This window comes from Chrysochloris asiatica, unplaced genomic scaffold (assembly GCF_000296735.1).
Source record: "Chrysochloris asiatica unplaced genomic scaffold, ChrAsi1.0 scaffold00092, whole genome shotgun sequence".
Lineage (NCBI taxonomy): Eukaryota > Metazoa > Chordata > Mammalia > Afrosoricida > Chrysochloridae > Chrysochloris > Chrysochloris asiatica.
This window is the reverse complement of record NW_006408610.1, coordinates 2,069,727-2,087,535: the sequence shown is the minus strand read 5'-3', so window position 1 is coordinate 2,087,535 and position 17,809 is coordinate 2,069,727.

Below are 17,809 nucleotides of genomic sequence, written 5' to 3'. Positions count from 1 at the left end.
GGCCTGGTATGGTGCTATAGATTAATGTGTTGGACTGAGAGGTTGGCAGTTCAAACTCATCAGACACTCCTTGGAAACCCTCTACAGGGTTTCCATGTGGTGGAACCAACTCCATGGCACTTAACAACAACAACAAAGATATTTAAGTTTGTTTAACAAAATATAAAATAGGAGCCAGGAGAAACAAAAGGTAAATAACCTTTGTTCACTTGCTATTTGCTAAGCAATGAGCTGGTTACCTTATATACTTTTGAACGTGGGTTCAAAATCCATGTTTTGAACAAGACAGATGTGGGTTGAAATCCAGATTCTGCAAGGTGTGATAGCTATGTGGTCTTGGGTCGTTTAAGTGTTAATTTCATCTGTAAAATGGAGATAATGCTTTTTGTGGTGTGCTGTTGGTTCCTACTCATAGGACCCCTGCATAGGATTCCAAGCCTGTGAATCTTTATGGGAGTCTTATGTTTCTCCTGAGGAATGGCTGGGAGATTCAAACTGCTGACCTTGCAGTTAGCAGCACAAGGTGTAATTCACTATACCACCAGGACTCCAGAGATAATGCCTGTCATATAGAATTAGCACTTAAATGAGATAACAAAAGTAAAAGTTAACTGAGACAACTATTATTTCATATAAGATAGAGTATTGTTCATTACTTGGTAGCGCAGTGGATTAAGAGCTGAGCTGCTAACCGCAAGGTCAGCAGTTAGAATCTATCAGATGAGGCTTTCTGCTCTCACAAAAATTTACAGCCTCGGAAACTCTATACAGGTTTGTTATGAGTTGGAACTGACTCTGTGGCATACTATGACCACCGCCGCCACCACCAATAGTTGTTATAAGATTAGACTTGTACTAGCTTTTGTACTGGTATGGAGGACAGACTGGAGGCTCCTGGAGATGGGGCAAATATGACAGTGGAGTTGAAGGCTGCGAAGAGGCCATTGTTCCCAACAGTTGTTGTCAATTCCAACCCATGTCGCTCCCATGTGTGTCAGAGTAGAATTATACTCTATAGGGTTTTCAGAAGTAGATCACTAATTTGTCTTCTATAGTGCCTCTGGGTAGATTTGAACCACCAAGCTTTCTGTTAGCAGCCAAGCATATCAATCATTTGTCTCTCCCATTTTATGAGGAGGAGGAGTGAAAGAAAATCCTACTGGGCTTTTGAGTGTTCAAGACCATTACAAAGGCCTGCCCTACAGACCTGGAGAGAGCAGGCATTACAAGGGGATTCTATGAATGAGGGGACGTGGGTTGTGGGTGGAGCAGAGCGATGAGTGAAGGAGAGGCATTTAGAATGACTCCGAGTGGGCAGCATTCTTAACTAAGCCAGCGGATGAAGGAAGAAATGTGGGGTTTTTAGAGAATACACATTTAATTTTGTACATATTGAGTCTGAGGATTCTGCAGGATACCAGATGGAGAAGGCTTAGGGAGCTGGAAATAGAAATCAAAACTCTAGGCGGAGGGGTCTGGAGCGTCCAATGTGAGCCATGTGCACACAGGAGGAAAAGTCTAGCTCTGAGAAAGAACGAGAAGATCCAGATGATGTCTCTGAAAGGTTCCTAAAGAGTTCAGCTTTTAGATTTGGCAGGAATAATTTGAAGACACGTTCACACAGAACTTTATGGTTTATTTGAAATCATAGGGGCTTTATTTCTTTTGACCCAGACTCCAAGATTCAGAACTAGGAGAAAGCATCTAGTCATTTATTCAGCACAGTTTAGAGTCAGACACAGTGGATCAATCACTGGGGAGCAGAGAATGCTCTACCTTAGCACAGAATGTCAGTGAATAAATGAAGACTGAATAATGGAATTCGAAAATCTCAACAGCACACTGAAGGCAATCTTATTAGTAAACGTTACGGTCTATTCAAAACCCTCCAGGTTTTAGTGGAGAGATGGCAGTCCAGAGAGGTTAAATGGACTACCAGGGTGGTAACAAAGGCCCAATCCCAAAACCATACCGGTTGCCATGAGTCAGTTCCAACTCATGGTGACCTCACATGTGCAAGAGAACTGTGCTCCACAGGGTTTATGTGGCTGTGACTTCTTAGAAACAGATGCCAGGACTCCCAGTGTGGCACTGTAGGATCAGCACTGGACTGTAAACCACAAGGTCAGCAGTTCAAACCCACCAGCTGCTCCTTGGAAACCCTACGCAGGGTCAACAACAACTATTAAGGTGGTTCTTGTGTGGATTCAAATCACCAACCTTTTGTTTAGTAGTTGTATGCTTAACCACTTGTGCTACCCAGGAGCTCTGCAGAAGGGTCAGTTGGATACAACAGAAAAGAGTGTGTGGTCTTTGGAGAACCTAGTTAAACGTGTTTTCACTATGCAACCGTTGCAGGTCAACAGCCTTTTTAGGCAAATTAAAATCCCTTTAATAGGGAGTCCTGGTGTGGCGCTGTGGGTTAATGTGGCTGACTGCAAAGCCAGTTGAACTGCAAGGTCGGCAGTTCAAGCTCACCAGCTGCTCCTTGGCAAACCCTACATAGGGTCGCTAAGGGTCGGATTCAACTCAACAGCACTTGACAACAACAATAGGAAAAAGGAGTTTTCAAGCAATGAAGACTTGCCTGGAGTCATACCAAAACTAGTACATCAGTTTTCCTGCTCCAACCTCATACTGTCCTTGCTTGGCTCTGTGAGGTGGAGAAACGCTGGGAGTCAGGATCAGAGGTGCCTGGTGACTGTGGCCCACTGGGGTGGGGCTGGAGCAAGAGGACCACTCAGGTTCAAGTTGCTAGTTTTGCAGAGTGTAAAATTACCGCACAAGTCCCAGAGAATAAACAGAGTTAACACCTCATTAAATACAATGGACTTTCTATGTGAGCTTCAGACGTGCCTAGATTGAAACGAGCAGAGCAGGAGCTAGCCCGTGAGTAAAATACATCACACGCACTGCCTTAACGCTTCCAAAAAAGAAAAAACCCCGCGCAGGGGAAAGAAAGCGCCGGCAGCAGCTCTGGACTGCAGATCCAGTAATGATGTCTTTGTGGAAGGTAAGAAAGGGCTCTGTGCTGTATGCTATTTTTAAACATTCTGGAACAGCACATGTATTCCTGCCCCACGCACTTTCTCCAGGAGAGAAGAGGCCCCAAGGGGGGAATGCAGCCAGGAATTTAGATGCTATTTATTGTGTTTCCTTTTATCAGTCAAATGGTTTTCCTATTTCCCACATAGATAAAGATCTTCGACTACAGCTCCAGCTTGTTGACCTTGTCAGGGCCGCTGTGCAGTCTGGAAATTGGTCCCAGAGAGACAAGGGCATTGTTAGGGGTGTGTTGGATGGGGTTAGGGTTTTTCTTCCAGTAGGGCGAAGATCGGTTTACAAAAAAAATTAACACCCTTCCAAAAAGCAAACACTGATTGTTGCCTTGTCTCTTTTATTTCTTGCAAAACTGCAAGGTTGTCCGACCCCTTGCCCCACCCCACCCGAACGAATACTTTTACACACACACACACATTTCTCCTGCACTTCCGCATCAGCAGGCCCGGCCCTAGACCCTCTGCAGTGGTGCTATCTTGGCAGGCCACAGGGAAGAGGGGGCGGCAGCGAGGTCTGAGCTTGGAAACTGAGCCAATCTCTCGCTTGTGCCAGCTCTCTAGGTCTCTCCGTTATGCCAGTGCGCCTGAGTGGGAGCCAGCCAGGCCTCTAGAAAGCTGCATTCCCGGATTCCGGGACGAGGGTGTGGCCGGAGGGCTGCTGATCTGCGCCCCCCGCCCCCACTTCCCGGGCACCCTGCCCTCATTGTCTCGCCTTGCCTGAACCTGCTAGCAGGTTCGCAGGCCGGAGAGAGCGCCACAATTCCTCACCTTCTCGAGAACGGGATCAGCCCATGCTGCGGGAGACTGGGGCTTTATGTAAATCCCCGTCCTTTCTGGCTTGCTCACAGCCACAGAACATAAAGACAGCCAGCTAGATGAAGAGAATCCAGCCCCTCGCAGATTCACGGTTTGGATAGCTAGGCCCCCTGCACACCAGCTTTAGGCCACGGGGGATTTAAAAACCAGCCACCAGGTTCCCTGAATCCCAGGGGCTTTCTTTTCGTGGTGGTGCTTCCTGGCCTGGACAGTAGAGGGCGCTGGCTCTCCTGATAGTACTTCTATCTCAGGACGCTGGCCCACACATCTGGAAAACGGCTCTCCCACTCTAAGAACCACTGATCGAGGATCTGTCTGTGTGTGATGTTCTGGCATCCGCGTGAGCACGCACACGCATCAAGAATTCCACTTTCTCATTAGTTCTATTTCCCTTCAAGAGCACTTGTGGAATGTGGGGAATTTGCCTGCGCCAATGGAGCCAGCACATCTGAGTCTTGGGCTTGGTCAGGCCTGGGAAGAATACTTACAGGGACCACCTCTGGTCAGAAGCCTTTGCCCTCCCCTCCCACGTGGAGGGTGAGTAACAAAACAGAAGAGTGGAACCTCCTAGGGCTCCCCCCACTCCACCCCCCAAGAAAGTAGCTTGGCCCTGATCCTCCAACCCCTCCAGAAGAAACAAATGCCCCATATTTCTAGGTGCTGTAGAATAAGCATTGGCCTGCTAACCGAAAGATCTGCAGTTCAAACCCACCAGCCACTCCTCAGGAGAAAGATGAGGTTTTGTGTGCCTGTAGGGATTTAACAGCCTGGGAAACCCTACACAGGGTTGCTATGAGTCGGATTCGGCTCCATGGCAGTGGGTTTGAAAAACAGGAACTAATCCCCAGAAAGCATCTTCCTAAATTACAAGAGATTAGAAATGCCAAAGCAGTCTGCAAACAATGGAGATGTGGAAAAGGAGAGACTGGATGAAGAGGGCAGAGCTGGAGTCTGGACAGGGCCTGGTTGCTATTCAATCTGCTCTCTAGATTTCCTCTGGCTGCATGCATTTAAACGTCCACATTTTCCCGCAGAAGCCAGCAATCTGTAGTCCTCTCCGCCAAACAACACATCAGTCTAATATGGTGTGGGAGAAATATGTTACATTCTTTTATGAACAGAATGTTAACACTACCTAGAATCAATATTTATATCCAAGAACACAATGAACCGGCTTGCTTTGTGCAGCTGAGGTTTTTCTGCAGTCAGGGAAGTTTGGAGGGAGCTGGGAGGTTCCCCTCCTCCTGCCCATATAGGCAGACCCAGGACTCAGGAGCCAAGGTTCAGGCATCCTGCAGGACTTTGTCCTGCGACACCACGATTGTTCCTATTTGGCTTCTGCTGACTCTGGGGATTGCAAGAGGAAGCCAAAAGCAGCAAGCAGGGCAGGAATCTGTTGGGAGGTCCAGGACATGAGGCAGCATCCTGTCTGCAGGACTCCATCAGTGGCAGCCAGTGAGTGAGGGCCACAGTGGGGGAAGCAGGGTCAGGCCTGCATCCTGGCAAGCTCCCCCCCATGTAACCAAATTGGTGCTGACACAACTTTAAATAAATTCTTAGATGAGGGACTTCTGGAGGGTGGAAGACAAGAATCAGGGTGAGTGATACTTTTTCCTTCATGCTGGCGATATTTTTCGCCCAGGCAATGAATCTCATTTGAGACAGCCTTTATAACAGATGGAGGCTAAGGTTTCCCCACCTCAGGATGCTGTGTATTCCTCCAGACACTTTTGGGAAATTCCATTCAAGCTCTTTGGACTGGCCTGTTCCTTAATGCTGTTTAACTTCACTGCCTTTGAAAGCTAGTCGGCCTGCAGCTGTTGTCAGCAGATTGTTCCTTGCATGTAAAATCCTTACCGAATTAAAAACTCATAAGTAACCAAACAAAAATGTTTTCATCTTTCTCAGAAGAGTTAAGGTTGGCCTGTAGCAGAGCATCGAAAGACGTGAGGCAGCTCTTCATCGGGTGGCACTGAATTGGAGCCTATTTTGCAGAGCAAGCAGGTCCACTTCAGTTTTCAGATTAGATGTTGAAGGTTACCACTTTCTACAGGAGCACTTGTCTCTCTCATTAAATGCCTGAAACTCATTATGGTATATCCTGCAGAAAAGTCTCTACTGCTTTAATAGGCATGAACTTTAGAAAAGATCCTTTGGCGTATGTCTAAGATCAAGACATGATTAATCTTGGCCCCGTTTAACTGTGGGTCAAGTCTTCAGGCTACAGTGGAACCCCTTCTTTGCAGAATCACAATTTATAATTTTCTATAACCTACATCCCTTTCCTTATGTTGTTGGTATGTTTGGTGGTGGTGGCTGTGTACCAATGTGTCGATTCTGACTCATAGCAACCCTGTATAGGGTTTCCAAGGCTGTAAATCTTTACAGGAGCAGTCAGCCTCATCTTTCTCCTGAGGAGCGACTGGCAGATTTGAACTGCTGACCTTGAGGTTAGCAGCCCAGCTCATAATCCTCTACTCTACCAGGGCTCCTTGTTAATTATGTTTATTTGCTGAAATTTATTTGTTCTGTTATTTCCATCCAGTTTTTAAGAAGCAATCAGTAAACATTCCATTCATATTTGATATAAAATTACCCAAGATAAATAGATATGATTTCACTGCAAGCCACTAGGATGTTTAGCATCTTCTTTATAGATGCCAAGCTCGCTCTGCAGAAATTCCACGTAAGAAACCTACGTGCAATGCTCCAAACGTCTTTAGTGATGCCTCCTGACTTAAGGCAATGAAAAGATCGCATTTGGGTCCAAAGTTTGTTCTTGTGTCATGGATAGGTTGGTAGCAGGGCAAAGATAAAACAGTGAAATCTTTAGTTGGGGATGGCAGGGGTGGATGGGGTCAGATTTTTTTGTTCCAGGAAAGTGCAGCGCATGGTTAGGATCTAGGCTGGAAGGACGGACACAAAGACTTCTTAGAGGTTTTAATAAATGTCATCCCAGGTCCGGACCTATCTTTTACGCTCTGTTGTTAAGTGCTGTTGAGTTAATTCCGACCCATAGCGACCCTGTATAGGGTTTCCAAGGAGCAGCTGGTGAGCTTGAATTGCTGACCTTGCCGTTCAAACGGCTTTGCAGTCTGACGCATTAGCCCACAGCGCCACACCAGGATTTTGGAGTTCTTGCTACTCCCACCTGCTCCAGGTTGTACCTTTTCCAGGTTTTCTGTCTCACTAACCAGTGCCCATTGGTGGCTCAATGGTAGAATTCCAGTCGCTGCCAGGGGAGACTGGGGTTCAATTCCTGGCTAATACACCTCAAGCACAGACTGTCAGTGGAGGCTTGTGTGTTCCTATGATGCTGAATAGGTTTCCACATTCAGACAGACTAGAAAGAAAAATCAGCCTTCGGATAGCAGTCAGATTCTGTTGTGCACAAGGTTGCCACAAGTCAGGGCAACTCAAGGCAGTTAACAACTGAATCTGTTTGAAGCTGATATTTATCTGCAGCTGCTACTTCTCCCTCCTAGTCCATCTTGTTCAGTCTACCACCAAAAATAGCTTTATTTCATCCCTTCATGCTAAACTGCTACAGCCTTTGTTCAAACTACCATCAATCAGCAGGGACTGTGACCACAGCCACAACGTACTTCCCTATTTCAGTGCTTTTCCCACAATCCACTCTTCACAGAAAAGCCAGAAGAATTTTTAAAACCCTTTTAAAATGTATTGGATCATATCAATTCCCTCTTTGAAACCGTCACTGGTTTGCCCCTGAATTTAGGAGAATATCTCAAATTCTTAGGATGGTCTTTTAAACCTTGTCCAAATGCCTATCTATCTTTCCTCCTTGTTTTTCTGCTCCAGCTCCAATAACTTTCAGTTCCTCTAAAGCAGGTGTTTGTTGTTGTTAAGTGCTGTCGAGTCAGTTCTGACTCATAGCAAACCTGTATAGGGTTGCTGAGGAGCAACTGGTGGGCTTGAACTGCTGACCTTTCGGTTAGTGGCTGAAACACTCAACCACTTTCCCATCAGAAGCTAATAAATATCAGTAGAATAAATTAATGGAAGAAGACTGTATTCTGAACATCTACTTAATGCGTTTTTGTGGCCCTCCTGGTGAGCCTGCCTGGCCAGACTATGTGTTATCCAAATTTCTTTCTGGTGGGGTCCTTATTGAAGGTTGAGGAGAAATCAAGTCAACCCTCAGATGTTTCTCCAATCAACTCCTTTACTCCACCTCCACTACAGACCCCTTTTACCTCATCAAATACTGCTATTTTAACAGTCTCATAACTCTGGAGTCCTGGTGTGTGGCACTGTGGGTTAATGCACTGGACTGCAAAACTGGTTTGAATCACAAGGTTGGCAGTTCAAGCTCACCAGCCACTCCTTGCCAATACAGGGTTGCTGTGTGTCAGAACTGACTCGACATCACTCAACAACAACAACAACAACAACAAATAATTGTTTTGGAGTCCTTCAGTGTGCTAATAGTTAATGCACCCAGAGGTGCTCAGAAAAATCAACTTCTGAAAAAACAGCCACTGAAAACTCTACGAAACACATCTGCTTTGACATATAGAGGTTGCTACCAGTTAGAATCAACTTGATAGCTGGCTGACTCCGTTTCTCCACCAGTCTAGCTTTACTTTGCCTTCAGTTCAGGAGGCCTTACCCTAACAACCACAAATGTTGTTGTTAAGTGACGTTGAATCAGTTCCAACTCATGGAGATTCTGTATAGGGTTTCCAAAGAGCGAATGGTAAGCTTGAACCGCTGACTTTGCAGTTCAAACTGACTTTGCTATTCAGCACATTAATCCGCAGAGCCACACCAGGACTCCAACGACCACAAAGGTAGATGGGGGAAAATTACATCTTGATTTTCACAAACCTCTAACTGAAATTTAGCATTTCTCTCGATTATAAATGCTGCCAACAAACCCTAGTAGTATTAGCAGTCTGTGACTTTTTTAACTAACTGAATCACAGACATTTTTACATCAAATTATACTCATTGCAGATACTGAAATACTATTTACAATCATTACATTTTAAATTATGACAGTTTTTAAAGCTGCTATTAGATCATGTTATTCAATGCTTTATTAAGAAGCACAGATATTCCTATATACAGTTTCAGATACTTATGTTTCAGTACAGTTTCCTTTGTTGTTAGGTGCAGTCGGAAAAGGGTCGTTTCCGATTCATAGCGACCTTCTGCACAACAGAATGAAACAGTGCCAAGTTCTGCATCATCCTCACAATAGTGAGCCCACTGCTGCTGCCATCGTGCCAGTTCACCTTGTTGGCGTCTTCCTCTTTTTCACTGACCTTCCACTTTCCCTAGCATGATGTCCTTCTCCAGGGACTGGTCCCTCCTGATAATATGTCTGAAATACGAGAGATGAAGTTTGGCCATCCTGGCTTCTAAGGAGCACTCTGGCTGTACTTCCAACACAGATTTATGTGTTCTTCTGGTAGTCCATGGTACTTTTAATATTCTCCTCCAACACCGTAACTCAAACGCAACAGTTCTTTTATGGTACTCCTTATGTGCTATTCAAGTGTCACATGGATATGAAGCTATTGAAAATACCATGGCTTGGATCAGGCTCACCCTAGTCCTCAAACTGACATCTTTGCTCTTGAACACTCTAAAGATTTGCCTAATGCAATATATTGTGTGATTTCTTGACTACTGCTTCCATAAGCATTAACATTGGATTCAAGCAAAATGAAGTCTGACAACTTTGTAGACTATGTATTTTATTTGATGCATTTAATATTATTCCAAGAAAGGTCCACAGGATTTGCTAGACTGCCAAAGGATTCAGGACATCAGGAAGTTTAAGAACTTCTAGTTTAGTTTTATCTCGGGTCACTGTCTCGAAAAGAGAAACCCTTTTCCCAGCCTATATAGTACAACATTCTCCTCAGCATGGCATTCAAGGTCCATTTGCAATTTTCCAAAACACCTATCTTTATTTTTTTAAATCAGAACCCCGATATTATGGATTGAATTGTGTGTCGTCCCCCACCCCCCAATTTATGTTGTAATTCCTAATCTCAATGCCCGTGGCAGCTGTTCATTCTCTTTTACATAGGGTTGATGAATTAGAACCTACTGGGGGGCACAGAACATTCCTGTGCTTAGAACCCCATTTGGGTTGTCTTTGTGATGTTAATGAGGCAGGATTAATGTAGGATGTGTCTTGAGTCAATCTCTGGAGATATAAAGGAGCTGAACCAAGCAATCAAGGAAATCAAGATGGAGCGAGAGAGATGTCATATGAAGATCACCCAGGAGCAAAGCTCAGAAAAAACAAAGACCATCCTCCAGAACTAAAGGAGAAAGCCTTTCCCTAGAGCTGGCACTGGAATTCAGAACTGTAGCCTCCTAAACTATGAGAGTCCTGGTGTGGCGCTGTGGGTTAATGCGCCAGACTGCAAAGCTGTTTGAACTGCAAGGTCGGTGGCTCAAGCTCACCAGCTGCTCCTTGGAGACCCTATATAGGGTCAATATGGGTTGGAATCGACTCGATGGCACTGTTGTTGTTGTTGTTAAGTGCCGTCGAGTCGGTTCCGACCCATAGCGACCCTGTACAGGGTTTCCGAGGGTGTAAATCTTTACGGGAGTAGAAAGCCTCATCTTTCTCCCGCGGAGCGGCTGGTAGTTTCGAACCGCTGACCTTAAGGTTCGCAGCCCGATTCGTAACCACTACGCTACCAGAGACTAGACAACAACAAACTATGAGAAAATACATTTTTGCTGCTGAAGGCAACCATTTGTGGGATTTCTGTTATAGCAGCACAACATAACGAAAGGAACCTGGCTACAGCTTTGGTTCAGAATTACTTGAGTAGACCAAACATGCACTCATATCTCTGGGGCTGATTCTAGTTTCTCTTAAAGAACTACAGTACTCTTTTTCTAAGGCTCAGTTCACAATATTATCCTGGTAAAGCCCTCTTTGGACCTTTCCCAAGCACAACCACTGAATCCTTCTTTATGTTTTCCAGAACAGTGCTCACAGTTCTGTTTGTTCCTTTATCAGACCCTATTGTAGCCAGCTTTTGTGTCTTTGTCCTTATAGTGTGAGCTTCTTGAGCAGAGAGACTTCCTTTGAGATGTGTTTGTTTGAATGAATGACTAAACGAAAAATATTCTTTCTCCAGAGAGATGAGTAAACTCCATAATGACTATTTGAGTCTGTCCTTAAAAACAGGAACTTCTTTTGATAAATATAAGTGTATTAAACAAATTTACTAGCCCCAAGAAAAATATAAGGTTATTGCCTTACATTCCACTGCAGAGATCCAGCTTCCTTTAGTTAATTTCTATCCCTGAAGATAGCAAAAGCACCCCTAGCAGGGACCCATTTGCTGATTGCATAAACCTTTTGGCTGTATCACTGATGTCTTCTCACATTACCCTTCTTTGAATGATGCCAAGTATATTTTTGGCCAGTCTCCTTTAAGCAGACACTTCCTATTAGTTGCCCTAGGATTTTCTAACCATCAGGTTATGGTATGATTTTTATATCCTAGAACATTCAGCTGCTTTATGCCAATCTTAAACAAATGCAGATGCAAGGTTTTCAAAATTCTTTTCCTAAGGAGCTTTGAGAATTAAAAAGGAGACCATTCCTTAATTTCATAGTTCAATGAACAGCTTGAGTAACTGGATCTGTGTGTGAGCCCGCGCATGCGCTGAAGATGGAAAAGGCTGTTAGCAAACAGACCTGAAGTCAGAATCTTATGAAACCACTGAATTCTAAGAGCTGAAAGGAACCTTTTACCTGATAGGAGAGAGCTATGTCTTGATCAGGGATAATATGCTCAAGTCCAAAACAGAATTCTTAATTTTTCCTGAACAATATTTTATCCTTAAGTCTACCCCATCACAGAGGCATTCTTGACTCTTGTTTCTGTCATTCTCTGTGTCCAATTCCTCAGCAACTTCTCTCCATTGCACTTCCAAAATACATTTTCAATTTATCTGCTCTTTCTCACCCCCCTACTGCCACCACTCTGGCCAAGCCACTGCCACTTCTCCCCTGGACCCGTGCCAACCTTCGAATTAGGGTAGTTCCTCTCGTTTCCCCTGAATTCTCTGCACAGCAGCCAGACTGAGTCTTTCAAAATACAAATCAGATCTTCTCACTCACTTGTGTAGAACTCTCTTCACACTGCACTTACAATTTAAACTCTTTAGATACTCTATGTTGTTGTTGTTATGTGCTGTGGAGTCGGTTCCAACTCAGCGACCCTGTACAGAGTTCCCAAGGCTGTAAATCTTTACGGGAGCAGAAAGCCTCCTCTTTCTCCCACGGAACAGCTGGTAGTTTTGAACTGCTGACCCTGAGGTTAACAGCCCAATTTGTAACCACTACGCTACCAGAGCGCCTTTTACATACTGTTTATGATCTCCTTATTAACCACAATGCAACTGCAAAGTCCCTCTACCTCTCTTTAACTATGCGTCATCCTCACTGGTTCTATCCTGAAATCCTAGAGCTCATTTCTCCGTCTGGCCTTCACAGGGCTGGGGTCCCTAGGTGGTGCTAATGCTTAACCCGCTCAGTTGCTAGCTACAAGGTTGGGGGTTCAAGTCTACCCTGAGATACCTAGGAAGAGAAGCTTGGTGGCCTACTTCTGAAAAAGCAGCCATTAAAAGCCCTATGGGACACAGTTTGACTCCCACACACTAGGTTGATGTGAGTCAGTCTCACCTGGTAACTGGTAGGTTTACTGGACTGGCTCCTTTGAATCCATCTAGTTTCTCTTCAAAAGTTGTCTTTTTCAGAGAGGTCTTTCCTCTACCCTAGTTTATGTTTTTTCATCCGGTCATCACCACACAGCTTGACACCAAGAACATTTCTTTTGAGAGGTAAGTGGACATGGCCTTGGTCAGCCTGGAGCTAGCCTATTGGAGTGCCTGCCTCAGCTTGGTGGTCACTCTTCCCCCAGGAACAAGACCGGCATCCTGGGCTGGTGCAGTGAGAAGACTCAGATGTTGAATGGGTATGAAGCCAAGGTGAGGCCATGGCCATGGGTGTCAGAACCAGGCACATTCTTGTCTGCAGCAAAGTAGCCAGATGTTTCCCCAGCCACAAAGGTGCAGAGGCAGTACAGAATGGAGAGAAGGGCACTAGACTGAGAATCAAATGATGAGGGTGTTGTTGTTGTTATGTGCTGTGGAGTCGGTTCCGACTCATAGCGACCCTGCACAGGGTTTCCGAGGCTGTAAATCTTTACGGGAGCAGAAAGCCTCATCTTTCTCCCGTGGAACAGCTGGTAGTTTCGAACCGCTGACCCTGAGGTTAGCAACTAGCTGAGATGAGTTTGTCAGATTACTGTTTTCCCTCTATGGGGACAGGGACTCGATCTTGAATCCCTAGAACTTAAAACAGCTCCTGATACAAGACATTCAACAGATAATGTTAATAAAGAGATTTAATTCCAGGTCTCAGATCCACTGTACTATACTGCTGCTTAAAACTCACCTGACTGCTTCATTACTTATCCTTAAGATTTAGTATGGCTGCAGTGGAATGTGGAGTCTGAATTATCTGGGTCTAAATCCTTTCACTGCCTCTTCCTGGTCATGTTCCTGTGTAAGTTACTTATCATCTGAGTTTTAATTTACTTATCTGTAAGAATGGGCACATGGTCCTACTCCAGGCATGTATATATGAGTATATATAAAGGGGCTTCAAAAAATTCATGGAAAAATGGAATTAAGAGATGATGGAACTTTTTCCATGACCTTTTTGAAACTCTCTTGGATACAGTATGTGCTTAGTTGTTTTTGTTCTCTCAGGTCTTCTGTAAGTTTTAATACCTATTTGAGAGTCTATTCTGTGACAGTCACTATTATCCTAAATGTTCTACATGGATTAACTTAATATATACACACACATACACACAAACTACACAGGACAGAAACGATAAATCTCTGTGTGTTACATATGAGAAAACCGGGCCAGACAGTGGTTTGAGCAACAACTCTAAGGTCACAAGTAGAAAGTGGTACAGCCCAGACTTAAACTTAGCAGTCTAGTTCCATCCAATTCCAGAGGTGGTCAAACTGTCATTGCGACACCATGATAAGAAATGCATTTTACATCGCAGGCCAGCACATGTATGTAAAGTGTAAGCAAAATAATACCCTTATTATATGCAATGCGTTGTATTTCTTCTCTTCAAATTTAATTTTTGAAAATGTTTTATGACCTATGCATTAACGTAATCAATCAGTCAGTCATAAACTGTGCTTTGAGAGACTACTTGTCTAAAGTTACTGACCAGGTAGCATTCACCCTCAGCCAGAAAAAAAAAACGCTGATGAAAATCTGCTGACTTTTACATTCATCTTTATCCTAGACAAATTTTGCATTAGTTAAGATGCTAACCTCCCAAAATTCAGATCTACTCTCCATGGCAAAACGCCCTACCAGTCACAGAAAAACTCTTTTTTTAACCGGTGAAATCCAAGTAATTCTTTCACATTCTCCAAAAATTATTTACCTATATCAAAAATAATTTACCTTATCTGAGTCGTCCCTGGAAGGCACAAATGGTTAGGCACTTGGCTACTCACTGAAATGCTGGTGGTTCAAATCTAACTGGAGGTGATTCAGAAGACAAGCCTGGTAATCTACTTCTGATTAAAAACCCCACAGAGAACACATGGGGATGTCATGAATTGGCATGGACTCAAGGGCAACTGGCTATTAAAACTGTTGGGACAAGCTGCTTTGTGTTAGAATTATTCATGTGTATATATGTGTTTACCACAGTAGACAATTAGATCCTGGAGAACAGAAATCTTATCTTATAGACACACTTTTGTAGTCCCAAATAAAGACTGAAGTAAAATGGAAAGAACACAGAAATTAATTAAAAGAACTCTGGCTCTATAAAGTGTTAGATGAGGTGTTTGGATCTGAGAGAGAAAAAGACGATTACTGTAACCACTACCTTATCTTCTCCATAAATATATCTAAGGCATCTTCCCACTGATCCAATGCCACAGGTAGTTTACAAACCTCCTTCTATCTGTAAAAATTTGTTCTTAATTTCCCAATCCCTTACAGCTCCTTCTGTTTTCTGCGTTTCACTCAGTTAATTTACATTCTCCTTTGGCAAGTGTCTCCTCGTAGATACACATTCCCATGAAAACTATACTAAAATGGTATCTGGATGAGTGGGTATACAGAAACATTTTTTATCTTCTCTTTCTGACTCCCAATCCTGACCTCTTTTATGAGCCAGCATATGAGCTCGTGTTTATTTCCATAGCTACTGTAAAGTATATACTTAAGTGCAGGCTATGTGTCAAAAGGTAAACAAATAGAACAAAGAAAAAGACCCTGACTTGGAACAACTCTCAGTTCCAAGACAGGAAATTCTTTCAGTGGGCAGGAAGTAGCTATGAGCTTTTCCTCCCAGCAATACTTCAATTTCCCCACCCCGAGGGAAAGATTATCCTGGTGTTGTTTTAATCCAGCAGATGCTGAGCAGTTAGAAAAAGGGAACAAACAACTGGGGGAAATACTACCACCTGTTTATGCTGATTTTTACCAAACAAGACTGGCCACCAGCTGTTTGTGCGTAAGGGAGGAACTAAGGTGGGTACAGGAAATGCCAATTCAGGCTAAACTTAAGTTTTCAGCTTTCTGGCTTTTGGGAAAAAACATCAATAAACAGTGCCAAGGAAGGACACAGTCATTGTCAGATGACCAAGAGGCAAATGCATGCTAATGCTTATACATTCACTGGCACAGCAGACTTGTCCATGCATGTAGAACCAAGCATCTGGAGACATGAAATTAACATGAACTACATACATATGCCTGCCCATTTCCTCCTCTTCCAAAAAACCTGTATACTCTTGGGCGACAAGCAACGATGACATTTCTTAGCCTCCCTTATAGATAGCTGTTGTCATGTGACTGAGTTCTGGCCAATGAAACTTATGTGGAAATGTTGAGTGTGAGTTTGCTGAAGATTCTCTTAAATGGGAAGTGACTCAGGAGGCTTGTCCATTTTGTCTCTGCCCTTTTTGCTTCTTCATGCTGCCAGGAATTCCAAAGTGATGGCTATTTGTCAAGTGCCTATTTTGGACCATGAGGTGACCCTGAGAAAGGAACTGTGTGTGGCACAGACAGGAGCTTCCATATTAGTCCTGGATTGCCTTCCTTCTGAATACTCTTGTCTGAGAGAGACACTCTTCTTGTTTAAATAGTTGCTACTTTGGGTTTCTGTTAAATGCAGTCAAACTTAATCACACCCCAGCTACCATGGTAGTTCTCGGCATTCACACAGCAGACACTTCATATGTCACAAAGCATGCTTAATTGTGCTAATTCTATCCTTCGGACAACAGTGTAAGAGAGCTGTGGTATGTGTTATGTCAAAAGAGGAAACTGGAGTTGAAAATAAGCAAGACTTGCCCAATGCCACACAACTGGCTACCTGGAAGGCAGCAGGTTTGGGGAGCCAGGTTACCTTAACCCTATGATTTTAAAAAGCATGTGGAAATAGGTGACACATTTCTTTAAAAATAATTTTGATTGGTTAAATAGTGGTTATTTTAAAACTCGTATTTAAGTACAATTTACTCATCTGTCAAAAGATCTCTCATCAAGGGCACTGTTGTCACTGACTTTAAAAATATTAGACTTCTTTCAAGTTGCCTCGAGAATACTGCTGCTGTATTAAAATGAATTACAACTCATTGTATTGTTAGTTAAGACACATCTTGAATAAGTAATTAGTGAAATGATTGTGTTACTGCTTTAAAAGCGTTAACAGATTTGATGATTAATGGAGAGTTGACAGTCTTTAAGACAGAGAAGCAGAGGTAGAACATCCCTCCCACATCACAATGCAGACAAAATGGAATCAGGTGCTCCCTAGTACTAACAGTCCACACGAACCATAGCCTTCTCTAAAATGAGAAGAACTAGACGGTGCTGACCCTTCTGCCCAGGGACACAACAGTAAAGTCCTGGATACAATGAAACACAAAACTCAAATTCCTGAAAGAGGCCAAACTTACTGGGCCCATAAAAACTAGAAGAATCCCAGGTCTGTTGCCCTAAGATACGCTGACTTTGAAATTGAAGCAATTTCAGCCAGATAACAGATTGGTTTATTACATAAACAATATCACCCATAAATAATGTGCCCTCTTAAACAATTAACTACATGGGACCACATGGTCAAGACTGACCCAGAAAGCACAGATGAGAAGGCAGGAGGGGAAGCGAAGCTAGAACAATGGAAATAATGGGAATGCTGATGGTGTAAAAATGGCAACCAAGGACATGAAATCATTTGTATAAAAACTGTTAAAGGGAAACCTAATTTTCTGTGGAAATCGGCACCTAAATCATAATGAAATACAATTTTTTTAAAAAAATGGAATCAGGTGAATTCAACATAGAAAATTTTAATGAGGCAAATGTCAAGCAAGCATATCCCACTTCTTAAAATAAAATAAAAAAATCTAAAAGTTTAATTACAAAACACTTGTACAGAAAACTTGGCATGTCAACAGATTCAAACACATGTACACAGTTTTTTCCCCTAAAATTTAACTTTTCAGAAATAAAACACCTCATCTCTTTTCTCAGCTGCTCCTTGTTGTATTTTTAGTAATAACAATAAAAAAGGAAATCTGTAACACTGAATAGGCAACAACATATTTCTTGAAAACAACACAGAAGTGCAAAAACCAGGATTCTAAATTAGAACAGTAATATGTACAAGCTTATTGGGAAACATGAATTAGGCATTGTGCTAGCCTGTAACCTAATTTACCACCTCCTTGTGGAGCACAGAGAATAAAGGAGGCACGGATTTGTTCTAGAGAACCTGGCAGGTTGGTGGCAGCTGAAACCTCAGACATCAGTGAGTCAGATATGTAGCTACTAGGAGAGTCAGCATTTCAAAGGCAAGCTGCTT